The sequence below is a fragment of the Belonocnema kinseyi genome, chromosome 10 (genome assembly GCF_010883055.1).
Source record: "Belonocnema kinseyi isolate 2016_QV_RU_SX_M_011 chromosome 10, B_treatae_v1, whole genome shotgun sequence".
NCBI classification, from domain to species: domain Eukaryota; kingdom Metazoa; phylum Arthropoda; class Insecta; order Hymenoptera; family Cynipidae; genus Belonocnema; species Belonocnema kinseyi.
Window position 1 is genome coordinate 94,486,745 of NC_046666.1, and position 14,703 is coordinate 94,501,447.

Below are 14,703 nucleotides of genomic sequence, written 5' to 3' on the forward strand. Positions count from 1 at the left end.
GGGCCAATAACTTGTCTGAACACGCTTTATAAGATATTCACAACTATCCTAAATGATAGGATTGTGCGGGCAATTGAACCTGTGTGGCAAGAAATGTATGAAAAACGCGGCTGAAAGAAAGGCGTAGCAGGATATCGGGAGAACCTGCTCATCGATAGATGTGTCTGCAAAAAAGCAGCATCCTACCAGCGTGACATATCGGTGGCCTAGCTTGATTACCGGTAAGCTTTCGATTCGACCTCCCACAGACTTATCATCTGTCTTTGGAAAGCTTAAAGGTTCATCCGCAAATCGTCAGGTGCATAGATAGATTGATGCCGCTTTGGAAAAACAGATTTATTATCTCGTCTGGAAAAAATCGTGTGACAACTAAAGAGGTGCAACTACATCTACCTCTGGGGATTGTCGAACGATGTACAAAGGAAAAAGGAATGGAATTTGGGCTGGAAAAAGAGCCAAGGTTTATTTGAAGCAAGGGAAACTTAATGGCATCCCTGAAAATCCTGAGCTCGTGGACAGAAGCGCTATACGAAACCTTTGCGCTAGAGAGAATCATACATACTTGAGTGTGCCACAGAAATGCATTCAGGATATGATGTCTGTAAAGGATACTCTCTGAAGCAGATACAAACGTCTCATCCGGCAGATGTAGCCTTCCGAACTGTCGGCGAGGAACAAAGTATCTTCATTGAACATTCTTGCCGTCCCAGTAGTACTCTACTTATATTGAATGGTTCCTTGGCGAAAAACAAGCTCAGATCCCTTGATATCGGGACACGAAAGGTTATGCACATGAACGAAAGCATGCATCTCAAGTCTTCTGTTCCGCAACTGAACATCTCACGCCGTCTAGGCTGTCACGGAATATTGAATCTTGAATGTGTGCACAACAGGATTATTCTGGGTACAGCACATAGATTCGCACATATCTATCTCGAGTACTCACTCCTGAAAGCCCCGATTAAGAAAGCACAAGAGAAAATCTTCCGTGAACAGCTCCTCGAAAAGAGTATGCACGGCATCTTCCACAGAAATATGGAGGATCACTCAATGTTGTGTGAGCTAACTTTTGCTTTCCTTAAATCACCCGGATTTAAGTCTAGCACGAAGGGTTTCATTTTGGCATGTCAATATAGTGTTATTTCCACCTTAACATACCGTTGCCACATTTTGAGTCAAGACATTCCCGATGATAGCTGCAGGGCGTATCATGCACACCCCGAGCATTTAGCACACATGCTATCTACTTATCCAACTCAAGCGGGAACGACCTGCATTCACTCGAGGCCTGACATGGTTCTTCTGGAATTCGAGAAGCGAACCATGTATGTTATCGAATTTTCGGCAGCAGCTGACAAAAAAATCATAGCCAAGGGGAATGAAATCAAATAGAGGTATTGTAAGAGAGGTATATAAGAGAGGTAACTCTTTTACAAGGAAGTTACGACAAATGTACCTGGATTATTCTGTTAAACTAATCGTCCTTATCATCGGCGCTCTTGGAGGAGCTAATCTTTCAATGGTTAATAAACTGGAAAGCATCTCTGCGTGTCAACAATATGCTGAAACATTTACGGGAAAAATGCAGAAGGCGATCGTCCTTGGGTCGATCCTTGTACTTAACCTTTAGAGGGTCGGAAAATCAATGTTTTGGCTCACCAGGTAAACTTCTTTAATTTTTATGTTTATATTAAAATATTTATTTTTGTAACATAGTTACCGGTTTTCAATTTAATTCAAGTTGAATTGATCCTTCCCAGCCCCTTTTAACTACCACATACCCCTTGAATTTACCATTCCAACTTTGTCAAAACGGTGCCTTGCTTCGTTTGCATGAGATTATAATTACAAACAAATATTGTTATAAAATGTTTTGAACGTTACTATTTGATATAACTGAAAATAAATTCATCCCCCCTCACAATTTTTTTAGCTCTTTTTCCCATTTTATTCCTTTTCAGACGAAGCAAAGGGGTCGTTTTTAGTTTTCGACACATGAGAAGGGTTGTTTTGGAATTCACGATATTTTATGTCAGATTTGGATTAAGCGTCAAGAAGTAGATCGAAAACGTATATTGGCACTTCCAAATACACGAAAATTGAATTGCGTGACTAAGGGGGTGAGACTTCTCTAAAACAACCCCTTAAATTTGAATAACCACCCTATTTAATGTTTATATGATGTAACAAGCTTACATACTATTGTAAAAATAATTTTTTTACAATTCGAAATTTTTAACATTAGCTGTTACGTACAGGGCCGACGAGCCAATATATTGGCTTACCCGCTGGTCGAGAGTTTGTCTATGATCAATCAATGATATAAAATAACTTTTGGGCCAATTTTTTGAGGTCAAGTTGCTTCCCAAATTGCCGGCCCACTAAAGGTTAAGGTGCACTACACTTTTGCCGGATCGTCGTATTGATTCCGTTACAGACTGTAACCTCCTATGTCACGGTCGTGAGACGTGGTTATGGCTGACATTTTACCGGGATTTCGCTAGGATCGGGTGTAGTTTTTCAGATTAGCACTCGCTCTCGGCGAACTCTAGTGGTTGTCCTTATGACAAACTTTTAAACACACACACACACAAAATCACACACACATATATATATATATATAGTAACCCTTGATGTCCTTCAAAAATGTATCCGTAATCTTCCAGCTAGGAGAATTTCTTAGACATATAATTTCTCTGAATTTACATTCATTACATTCATCACTTTTTATTTGCGTAATTACACATTATGATTTGAAATCAAATTTTATTTTTGGATAACTGGAAGAAGGTAGCATATCTTATTATTAAAAATTGAAAATACTGCCTTATTTATTTTGATGATGTGTAAAATGAAATTATCTGATCATCGTAAATGTAAATGAAATTTAATATACACACTTCTTAATCACGATTTCATATGCTTGAGAGTATAATTTATCACTGGAAAAAATGGGTTCCAAATCTAACGAATGTCAACATTTATCTGGAAAAAGATCAAGTTTATCTTACGAAAGATAAAATTTGTCTCGTGGTATTCATTTTTAAATATTCTGATTTTATTTCAATAATTTTAAACAAAAAAATTACTCACCTACACTTACAGAATACACAGTCTGCACTTTGGTTATTTTATACCAAATAGTGTTTGTTTTCAATTTTTGAAGTCTACATCAGGGTCGATAGAAAAATAAAGATTTGTTCAACAAAAGTAATGGACTGAAGATAGCTGAGTGTTCTTGTACTCAGATCGAAGAAGCTCTAGGCAGCTAGGGCTAGGAACAAATATTATGTTTCATGATTTAAATGGTTTTCAATACTAGAATGATTTTCCATAGTGTTTCGTATGATACGGTAAATTCTCAAGGTGCTTTCATGCCTCTGCAAGCAGAGAGCCTGCATGCTTGCATAAGCAAGCGGTCGTTCACACCTCTGTTTTCCGACTGCTGAAAATCGTGAAAAATCATTTTAATGGCGGGAGTTTTTAAATCTGAAAAAGATTAGTAATTAAAAAATTAATTGTTTTATAAGATAAAGCACCGAAAAATGTCAGAATAATTGTTATTGTTCAATTATGAACTATAATTTATAGAGAATTAGAGTAATGTATAACAAAATAATATGATTGAGATGTGGCATGGATTGCTTATAGTTTTAATTAAATGTTGATTATTATACACTATGACAGGGTACTGCATTTGTAATGGTTATAAATATCATTAAATATAAAAAAATATAAGTAATATGAATAAGCAAATAGTGTACATTTTAGGTTAGGTTACAGTCAAACTGGCAGAGTAAAAACAGAAAGCTCGCTTACATCAATATGACCATTTTATTGAAAAAGAAATACGAAGGGCACTTACCTCCACTATTTCGGTAAATAATAAGCTATATTTAATTAAATCTCTACTTCATGCTTGCGATTCACTTTCGCAATCTTTGTGATTCAAAACAAACAGCCCGTTTCTACACAATCCATGTCACAACTCAATCATATAATTTCAACAAATCAGGGGTCATTTTTTATTTCACCTGCTAGTGAACCATGCTTTTCGTCCCTGAGTTTGATAAAAACTGTATATTTCGGTCCCGTGCATAAACAAGGTAAACTTTTTACATTCTCACCAGAGAAGGTATTAGATTCGTATAAAATTTGACCCCTCCTGTTTTTGTCAAAATTCCACGTTTTGAGACCCCCAAAATCCGAAAAACAGGTTTTTACGGATGTGTCTATTTGTCTGTCTGGCTGTCTGCATGTATGTATGTCAGGCTGTGAGCAGGATAACTTTTAAAAAATTAATCTATTCGATTGGCCTTTGGCACACTATTTAAGTGTCAGAAAATAAAGGTCAAGTTCGTTAGCCAGCCATTTTGGCTGAAAATTAAAAAAGTTAACGAATTTTGAACATTTTTTAGACCACTTTTTTCAAAATTCAAAAATTTTCTGTACGTATATTCATAGTATTCAAACAGACGAACAATTTAATTCAATAACTTTTTTTGATTAATCCAAAATTAACGAGAGTTATAGCATTTACAAAATTTAAAAAAACACACGAAAATCAGCATTTTCAACCGAATAACGCATGATATCAATGTATATTTTACTGCTTTTCTAAATACTTATTTCGACACACCGCATTCACGAGGTGTGAAGACAAAGTTAAAAATTAATGTCCTGTTATCAAAAAAGTGTCTAATTTGACAAAACGTGACCATCCAATCGTGTCAATGCCCTTATACGGTCCATTTTAGCATTGAATTAATCAAATGTACTTTTAGTGCGGGGTCCTTTGAATATTTTCTGGAGGCTATCATTTCGGCCTTTGCTTGGCCTTTTTTCGGGAATCGATGCTTATGCTTATGCTCTTTAAGTGTTCTCAAAAAACCGACCTTTGGGTCTAGGTGCTGGCCGCATGCAAATCCACTGCAGCAATTTGAAACATGCAAACAGTCAGCGGCACCAAAACTTTCGGTTTTTTTTCTCTCTCAAAAAATGGATGAATGAATTCTACAAGAACAGCCCCTTCGTGTCAGAAATAACCCTTTAAATAACGGACGTACACAAGCTACATGTCATCTTCCAATTTCGGGCTACTTGTGCCCCCCCCCCTCCAGTCACTCAAAACATATGCCATAGAACCAAGCCTAACCCTTAAAACAGAAATGACAATATACAAGATCTGCAATAAATACGTCAAGAAAAACCATGGGCCTGGGCTAGAATCGAGGTCACTGCATACAATACATTAAATTGTCCAAAAAGAACCCATAACATGAACACATACACCTTATTCAGAATGTAGATACTACACAAAGCTTAAAAAAATGTAAATCAAAACTAAAGTATTAGACGGGGTTCGGAAAATACTGCTGAAAAATTTCCAAATGAAAAACAGTGATAGACCCCATGCGCGCAGTACCTGACACTGTCCCCACAACCCACCCTGTTTGGCTACCTTGAACAAAAAAGTCCATAAACATTTCAATCAATAAATAAGCATCAAACAGCTATTTCATAAAACTACTTTTCATATCCTCACCTCCAAATTAACATTCAACAACCCTGAAGAACTACCCCTATCACATTAAAGAAACCGCGCGTCAGCAACCTATAACTGTGAACGTCACACAAATATTTTAAATTAAATATAATCACCCCAGGCAACGCTCCAAGACAGTAGGTAATATATCTACTCCCACAGTAATATTGTAAAACTTCCATTGTAGTTTACAGGTGTTTCGGGATATTACTGTGGGAATAGATATATTACCCAGAGTTATAATCTGAAATAGTTTTGTGGCATCTGTAGTTGCTGGCTTCTGACGCGTCCTTTCTTCAATGTGATAGGCGTAGTAGTCAGGGTTGTTGAATGTGAATATGGAGATGAGGATATTAAAATATTGTTATAAAAAAGTTTTTCGCACTTATTGTAGATTGAAATGGTTATTGATTATTAAGTTGAAGGAAACCTGACAGAGTTTCGTGAAACAATCGAGTTTGGCGCTGGTTGCAATTTTATTTCAGTTAGCAGTAACTTTGGTGAATCTTCAGTGTTTCCTGTGTAATGTTATAAAAGAAGAATAGCAGTGGGTGCAGAAGCAGAAGCGGCAAAGCCTTTTGGTAGAAGGTAGGGGCAAGCGCATACTCATGTAATATTCAATCGTACAATTGTACATAGTATAAACATATTATACTATGGACAAATTTAAAATAAGTAATTAATAATTAATTAATAATAAATACAGGTATAACATTAACATTGCTAACGATATCACAAATATTTCAAAGACTACGTCGAGCGACCTTTCCCGATTTCTATACGATAACGACTCGATCCCTGCCTCCGGTGTCGAGTTTGGATCGTGTTGGTTTTAGCTCGACTGGACTTTGGATCGGGAAGTCGATATATCGGCTCGGGATCAGGTCGGGTTTTCGATCCTCCTTCGGCAGATTTGCTCTTCCTCTCACTTGAAACTAGCGAAGACGGAAATTCGTCAATGGGTTGACGTCCCTCCTTCCCCCCTGACTCCTCCAAGGCGTGGTTAAAGAGGTTATTTCCTAGACTGAAAATCCTGAAATATATTTTCCCCGTAGCTAGTGGCACATTTGTACTTTGGCTTAGAATTAAATAATTTGAAACATGGAAATGCTATTATTCCGATTATAGAAACTATTTTCAACCTCCATTCAATTTAGAAATATTTTTAATGAAAAAGAATATATTTTTTAGTATGTGGTAATATTGCACTGTTTATTTAAAAGGAGCAAATATGAATCAGATATTGAAAAATGAAGAACTTACAGCTGAGTTGTCGTAAATAGATTGCATTCTACTGATTCTTAAAAATTCCAGAGTGTAAATTTTTGGAAAAATAGTTGAACTAAAGAAGAAAAATGTTGACAAACAGACGATATTGTTGGAAGACTCTTGAATTTTCATCCCAGAAAGATGAATTTTCTACCACAACTGATAAATTTTTAATCCAAAACACTAATTTTTAAGAAAATAGTGAAATTTTCTATTAATTATATGAATTTTTAAGAATTTAGTTATACTTTCATTCCTACAGTTGCATTTACAAACCAAATATGTAGGATAAATTATCAATAAAAACATCAATTGTTAAATTTTCAATAAAAAATGAAACGGTTAATTTTTAACCTTAAAAAAGAGTTTTTAAAGAAATATTTAAGCCCCTCAACTAATCAACTGAAATTTTAACCAGGCAGTACAACATTTAATGATGTACTTTAATTTTATACATAAGAACTTAAGAAGACTCATTTTTCACCAAATACATGAATTTTTAGACAAAGAGGTAAATTTTCAATCAAGAAGATAACTTTCCTACGAGAAATGAAACAGTTACATTTTCAATTGGATAATTAATTTTCTTCTTCAAACAGAACGAACTTCAAAAAAATGTTGCATTTGTAATTTGAGAAATTACTTTTTAAATAAAATGACGAACCTTGTTGAATCTCACTTAAGAGCAAACACAATAAACTGGCACTGGCGAACGAATTCTTTAAAACACCTTTTTACATTTGACTATTATTTTATTAATAAAAACAATCATTCACATACAGCACTAAATTCGTTAAGATCACAACGCGAGAACAGAAAAACTCAATTATAACAATTCTTGATTTTGTATAAGTATAATCACTGATAACTTTAATAGTAAATCTGAAAACATCTCTAGCTCAATGAACTGTTATATTTAATAATATTTGAAAAGCATAACTTAGTGAAGGTAAACCGAGTATCTTAAGAAAAGAGACTTCCGGAGGATTCACAAGGTGACCTTGCCGGATGAGCGGTGTATCTTAAGTCTGGCAAGGGAGAGAGTTAGCTGAACCTTGTGAATCTGGGTGTAACTTTGTCCAGAAGCACTGTAGGTTATGAGCGTATGCGTAAAAAAGAGAGATTTCTGGAGGATTCACAAGGTACCTTGTCAGCTAAGCGGTTCACCTTTTTCCTTATAAGGGTGAGATCTTGCTAGGCCTTGTGAATGCGGGTAAACTGGCGCAGAAGAACTAACATTTAAGATAACATGCGTATCGACTTAGTATTTTTATATTAAATAATAAAAGATTCACCAAACTTACACAGTAAAATAGCTTAGAGAAGTAATCAATAATTTAAGGAAATCGCATAATATTGCTACGATACAACAAATGAAACGAATCTTTGGTGCTTTGTTCACGATCTTTGGTTTAAGACAAGAGAATGCTCAGAAATCGATACGGATCGAAAGCCTAGGAACTACTAACCCACAGCGAAGGGCGCAAATGGGTCGAGAGATCCAGTAGTAGTTATAAGAAACTACTACGTAGTTAAAACCTTCGATACAAGTCTAGCTGTCTCCTTTCCCCTTCATGTCTCTAGTGCTAAGTTTAATCGCTTAATTTAGCATTTCCGCCTGCCTTCGTTAAATTGATTTAACGAAATATTTACAATGTATTTGTGTCGACTGGTAGAGGACTTATCTTAGTGATCGGCCGCTTGAAGGTAGATGTCTGCGTTTTAATGGTCACTATTCGAGTGTGCCCATCTTTCCCTGGATGGACTTCCAGAATTCGACCTAACGGCCACTTGGACGGTAGATATCTTTCGTCTATAACGAGAGCCAAGAACCCTTTCTGCAGAGATGTTGAAGATTGATTCCACTTGTAGATGGGTTGGTAGCGTTGCAAGCATTCGTTAGACCACTTTTTCCAAAAGCTGTCCAGCATCTGCCTCAGGAGCTGCCGTCGAGAGAGACGTGATACTTTTATGCTTACCAAGGATGGCTCAGGAATAACAGTTAATGGACCTCCGATTAGGAAGTGTCCTGGTGTGAGAACTTCGAGGTCGTCTGGGTACTCAGTAAAAGGACAGCGAGGTCTGGAATTAAGCACAGCTTTAATTTGCGACAGCAAAGTATTCATCTCTTCATAAATAAGGAGATTATCTCCGATCACTCGTCGGAGATGATACTTAAATGATTTTACTCCAGCTTTCCATTTTCCTCCAAAATGAGGAGCCGCTGGTGGACTGAAGAGCTATTGCGTTCCGTCGTTGGCCAATAGTGCTGATCGATTGCCAAGCTGCTTCAAAGATAAGGACAATAGAGAATATGCATAGGGTAGCAGAGATGCCACGTCTTGCGGTGAATCTTTCGTAAGCTGCGATAAAGGCGTCTGCTGTTTAGTCGGTGACTAATTCTAGATGGGTCGCTGATGTCGAATAGCAGACAAATAAAGCGATGTAAGCTTTGTAAGTGCGAGCCGCCAGCCCTTTCCAAGTTTTAATCATAAGAGGCCCAGCATAATCAATGCCAGAGTGGAGAAATGGACGTGACGGTGTGATACGATTAGCTGTTGTTGTTGAGCTAATTAGTTGTTAAGCTCGATTTTTTCGATATCTCACACATCTGATGCATTTCCAGATAAAAGAGCTGACTGGAGCTCGTCCGCCAAGAATCCAATAGTCATTTCTGATAAGTGACAAGATATCCTGAGTTCCTCCATGTAATGATCGTTGATGAGCATCTGACATAATTAATTGAGTCAAAGGAGACTCTCTTGGCAAGATAATGAGAACTTGGTAGGGAATCACCCTTTTCCATTGTCTTGTATTCCTTGCCGAAAGAATTCAGTTGAATTTCTCGTACCCAGAAATGTTTAGCTGCTTCTAATTCCTGAGTTGTGATTGGGGCGTTTAGCAGTGATTCTGCTTTTTTTCTGAGGTGCAGAATAAATCGCTTGCAGAGAGCTATGATTCACAGGAGTCGATTCGAGTTTGAGTCTTTGTCGAGCAGATTCAAATTAGTTCTAGACGGACTAACAGTGACTCCAGTTGATTGATCAGGACGTTCTTCAAGATTGTGTTCAATGGATGGAGCTTAGAACTCATTAGGCCATGATGAAAAGAGTTCTTGAAGCCAGCCTGGACCGGTCCACCAGGCACGATGTTGAGAAAGTTGCAGTGGAGTCAGTCCTCGAGTAGCACAATCAGCGGGGTTTTCTTTACCTGGTATGTAATGCCATTTTGCGATGGGAAGAGTTTCTTGGATAAAACAAACATGATTGTGGATAAACACTTTCCATCAAGATAAATTATTGCTGATCCATGTATAGGCGATTGAGGAATCAGTCCAAAGATGAACTGGGACTTTATCAGCATGAAGAACTTTCGCAGTGTGTCGCACTAACTTTGTAAGAAGGACAGCTGCTGACATTTCAAGTCAAGGAATTATTAGTCGTTTCCGTGGAGCTACCTTTGTTTTTGAGCAGACGAAGGTTGTTTCAACTTTCCCTTCTTGGTCAGTGGACCTAAGAAACACAACAGCAGCCAGAGCTTGTTGAAAAGCGTCGCAAAAACCGTGAATTTCAATAGAAATCTGTGATTTCATTCGAAACCATCGAGGAAATGACATGTTTTTGAGATCTGGAAGTTGTTGAAGAAACGCCTTCCACTTTTCAGAATACAAAATTGGTTGCGTTGATGATGATTGGTGCTAGAAATCCTTAAGGGTCAAAAATTCGAGCGATAGTAGAAAGGATGGTTCGTTTTGTTATTTTACTTGATTCTGGAAATGAACACGTATAGTGGAAAGTGTCAGAGGTTGGATTCCAATTCATAATTCATTCCCAAAGCGTGGACAGTAGCGTGTTGATCTATTGGAACAGAAGCTGGAAAAAGCTGTTTATTTGTTGGTATTTGTTCATTAATCTCTGGATCGTTGCTTATCCACTTCGCAAGAGGAATACCGCCCGCCAAGCATAAACGATTCACCTGTTCGAATCTTTCCTGTGCTTTTTCGATAGAATCAACTTCTCCGAAAACATCATCGACGTATCTACCTTTACTCAAGGTGGCTGTAGGAAGTGGAAATTTAGATTCTTCATCGTCGGTGAGGTGTTTCATGGTGCGAAGGGCAAGAAATGGTGCACAGGCTAACGCATACGTCACTGTATTTAATTGGTATGTGTGAATTTCATTGAATTCAGTCTTCCAAATAATTCCTTGAAGATCCCAATCATCTGGATGCACTTTAATTTGTCGGTACATTTTCTCGATGTCCGAAGTGAAAACATAATGAAACTGACGAAACCAGATCAAAACATCGATGGTTCAGTCTGAAGTTTGACTCCTATATGAAAATTTTGGTTAGTGAAACACCAGTAGAAGACAACTTGGATGCATTGAATACAACTCGAAGCTTAGTTGTGATACTGTTGAGACGAAGTACTCCATGATGAGAGAGATAGAAGACTCGACTTGGTTCAGGACTTCCAGTTTGAACTTATTTCATGTGATTTAATGTTTTATACTCATTTAAAAACTCTGAATAAGCTTTATGAAGAATTTGATCAGTTGCAAGTCTCTTTGCTAATCGCACTCTTGATCTTCGGCTGATAGAGAATTTTCTCGGGTAGTTGGCATTTCTTCCAGCTTCCAAAATCTCTGAAGGAGTTCGCAGAGTTCTTCTTTAATTGAGACGTGATATCCTTGAACGTCAGACGATGATGAGCAAATTGTTGTTGGACCAATAAGTATCCAACCAAAAATGATAGCTTGAGCAGTCGGAGTGTTGGCAGGACCTCGTCGAAGACCTTCTTCGAGAATTTGACCATAATTGTCAGCTCCAATGATAACGTCAATATATGTAGATGATTTTAACTCAGTTTGTGCGAGCTGGAGACCTTCCAAATGTGGCCAATGAACAGTATCACATTTAGTAGCAGAAAAGTATGATGTTTTTTGATAACTTCGGTAAATGAAGAAGTTGAACTAATCTCTCAGAGACAAAAGAAATTTGAAAACCTGGATCGATAAATCCTCTAACTTTAATTTGCTCACCCTTGTCGGAAATGACGATGAGTTGGACTGTAGCCAGAAGTCTATGGAACGTTGACGATGTTTGATGTATGGAAGCACAGTTAGTTTGAATTCCTGGAGTTGATGTCGATGGATAAGATTGGTCGGATTCTCCTGCTTTATGAATTGTGGAATGGTGTTTTTACCACATTTATTGCAACGTCTCGTAGATCGACAGGCTGATGATCGATGCTGACCGAGACAGTTGTAGCACAGATTGTTCTTTTGTAACATTTCAAACCAACTTTGAACTGTCATATTCGTGTACTTCAGACAACTTGCAAGATAATGCTCAGACGAACAAAGGAAGCACTTGCTAGCGGCAGTCTGATCACCTGAAACGTGAAGAGCCTTGAATGATTGTTGATCGGACTGAGAGGTAGGTCTCTGTGACTTTTCTACGGCTAGAAAAGTCAGTAGTCTCGTCATAAAAAATTCATTGAGTTGTTTCCATGTTGGATGTCATCCCACATCCCACATATTGGATGTCATCCTACATATGTATTGGCCGCTCAAGGGTTTCCAAGGTTCAATAAATTTGCGTGATAGTTGTATAAAGACTTTCCAATTCAAGTGGTGATTCCTTGGTCATTCTTTTAATTGTTAATAAAGACTGTAGCGCTGAATTAACCAACAATCGTTTATTTTCATAAAAGGAAACTAAAGTATCCCATGCTTTTTGGAAATTATCGGTGGTCAATGCGGTGTTCTTCAGCAGGTGAGCGGCAGTTCCCTTCAAACTTTGTTCAAGGTCATGCAACTTCCAGATTGGTGAAAAATTTGAATTTGAATTTACCATTGAATAGAAAAGGTACTTGAACTGAAGCCAGTCGGAAGGAGATCCACCAAACGTTGGAAGATTGAGCTGGGGAAGGCGCGGACTGTATCCCATCATGGCAGTGAATCCCGAACCTTGAGATGCAGATTGAATCGATGGCGATCTTACTCTGTTATCTCGCATGCGTTCAAGTGAATCGCTTATCTTCTCGAGCGCTTCGAGATAACTTTCGTGCGTTGCTCGAAACATGTTTTCTTCGAAGTAGGGATTTTCTAGCAAAATTTGCTTCTCCCTTCTTTCTAGCTGTCTCACCGCAATCTTGATGGCCTCATGATTTAGTGAGAACTTCGACCACGATTCCTTGCGAGCGTCCCGGCGGGTTTCAACTCGGTGTGAAGAAATGTTCGGTGTCCCAACACTCATCAAATTATCTATTGAACTCGCGATAAACTCCATGTAATATGTTTGTCCATCAATGCGATTTTCGATGTGACTGACCCGCATCTTGAAATCGCTCACCAAACCCGACTCGAAGGGCCAATAAATGTTGAATCTTACTTAAGAGTAAACACAATAAACTGGAACTGGCGAACGAAATCTTTGAAACACTTTTTCACATTTGACTATTCTTTTATTGATAAAAACAATCATTCACATACAACACTAAATCCGTTGAGATCACAACACGAGAACAGAAAAACTCAATTATAACAATTATTGATTTTGTATATGTATAATCACTGATAACTTTAATAGTTAATCTGAAAACCTCTCTAGCTCAAAGAACTCTTATATTTAATAATATTTGAAAAGCATAACTTAGTTAAGATAAACCGAGAATCTTAAGAAAAGAGACTTCTGGAGCCTGGCAAGGGAGAGAGGTAGCTGAATCTTGTGAATGCGGGTGTAACTTGTCCAGAAGCACTAACATTTAAGATAATATGCGTATCGACTTAGTATTTTTATATTAAATAATAAAAGATTCACCAAACTTAAATAGTAAAATAGCTTAGAAAAGTAATCAGTGATTTAAGGAAATCGCATAATATTGCTACGATACAACAAGGGAAACGAAACTTTGGTACTTTGTTCACGATCTTTGGTTTAAGACAAGAGATTGCTCAGAAACCGATACGAATCGAAAGCCAAGGGACTGATGACCCACAGCGAAGGGCGCAACTGGGTCGAGAGAGGATTCTAGAATTTTCCCAAAAAGAGTGAGCGAGAGGACCCATAAAAGAGAAAGATATTAAGAGAGGCCGAGGGAGAAGAAGGAGCGAGATGTCGAGTAAATGTGACGCAGTGATAAAATGCAACGCAGTTATAAGAAACTACTACGCAGTTAAAAACTTCGAGAAGAGTCTAGCTGTCGCCTTTCCCCTTCATGTCTCTAATGCTAAGTTGAATCGCTTAATTTAACAATGAGTTCAATTAAACTTAGTAAAAAATAATTATTACTTTATTTTCATGAAGTTCAAACATTGTAGGCTCAAAAGATTGAATATAGGTTCAGTATTGAAGGGGACATTGAACAGCGTCAAAGTAGGGTCTTGAGTTATAAAAATATAGGCTCTAAAAATTTAAAGTAGCTTCAGAGAGGTGTTACAGCTTCAAAGGGAATAAAGAAGTATTGGCATTTTTGAAGAGCTTCACAAATCAGCCTCTTTTCAAAAGGCGAATATGACTTTGACAAAAAAAATCTTTTTTAGAATTGGACAGTGTAAATTAAGTCTCTGATTTTTGGGAAATTCACAAAAACTAACACCGATATTGGGGCTCTAACCCTTAACGTTAAAAAACAGCGCCTTGTTAAAATTCAAATATGAGTTTGTGAAAAAATTATCTTTAAATGACTAGCCCCGGTTACCACACAGATGGCAGTTTGTCAAAAAACAATCATTTTTAGAATTTTTAAGTGTAAATAAGATAAACAATTTATGGGCTCTTCCAAAGTGCAATCAACGATGCTTTAGCTCTATCCGTTACCGTGAAAAACCAACCCCTCTGTACACTGTCAATATTTTTGGGCTCTCTTTAGATGTAGGGGTGG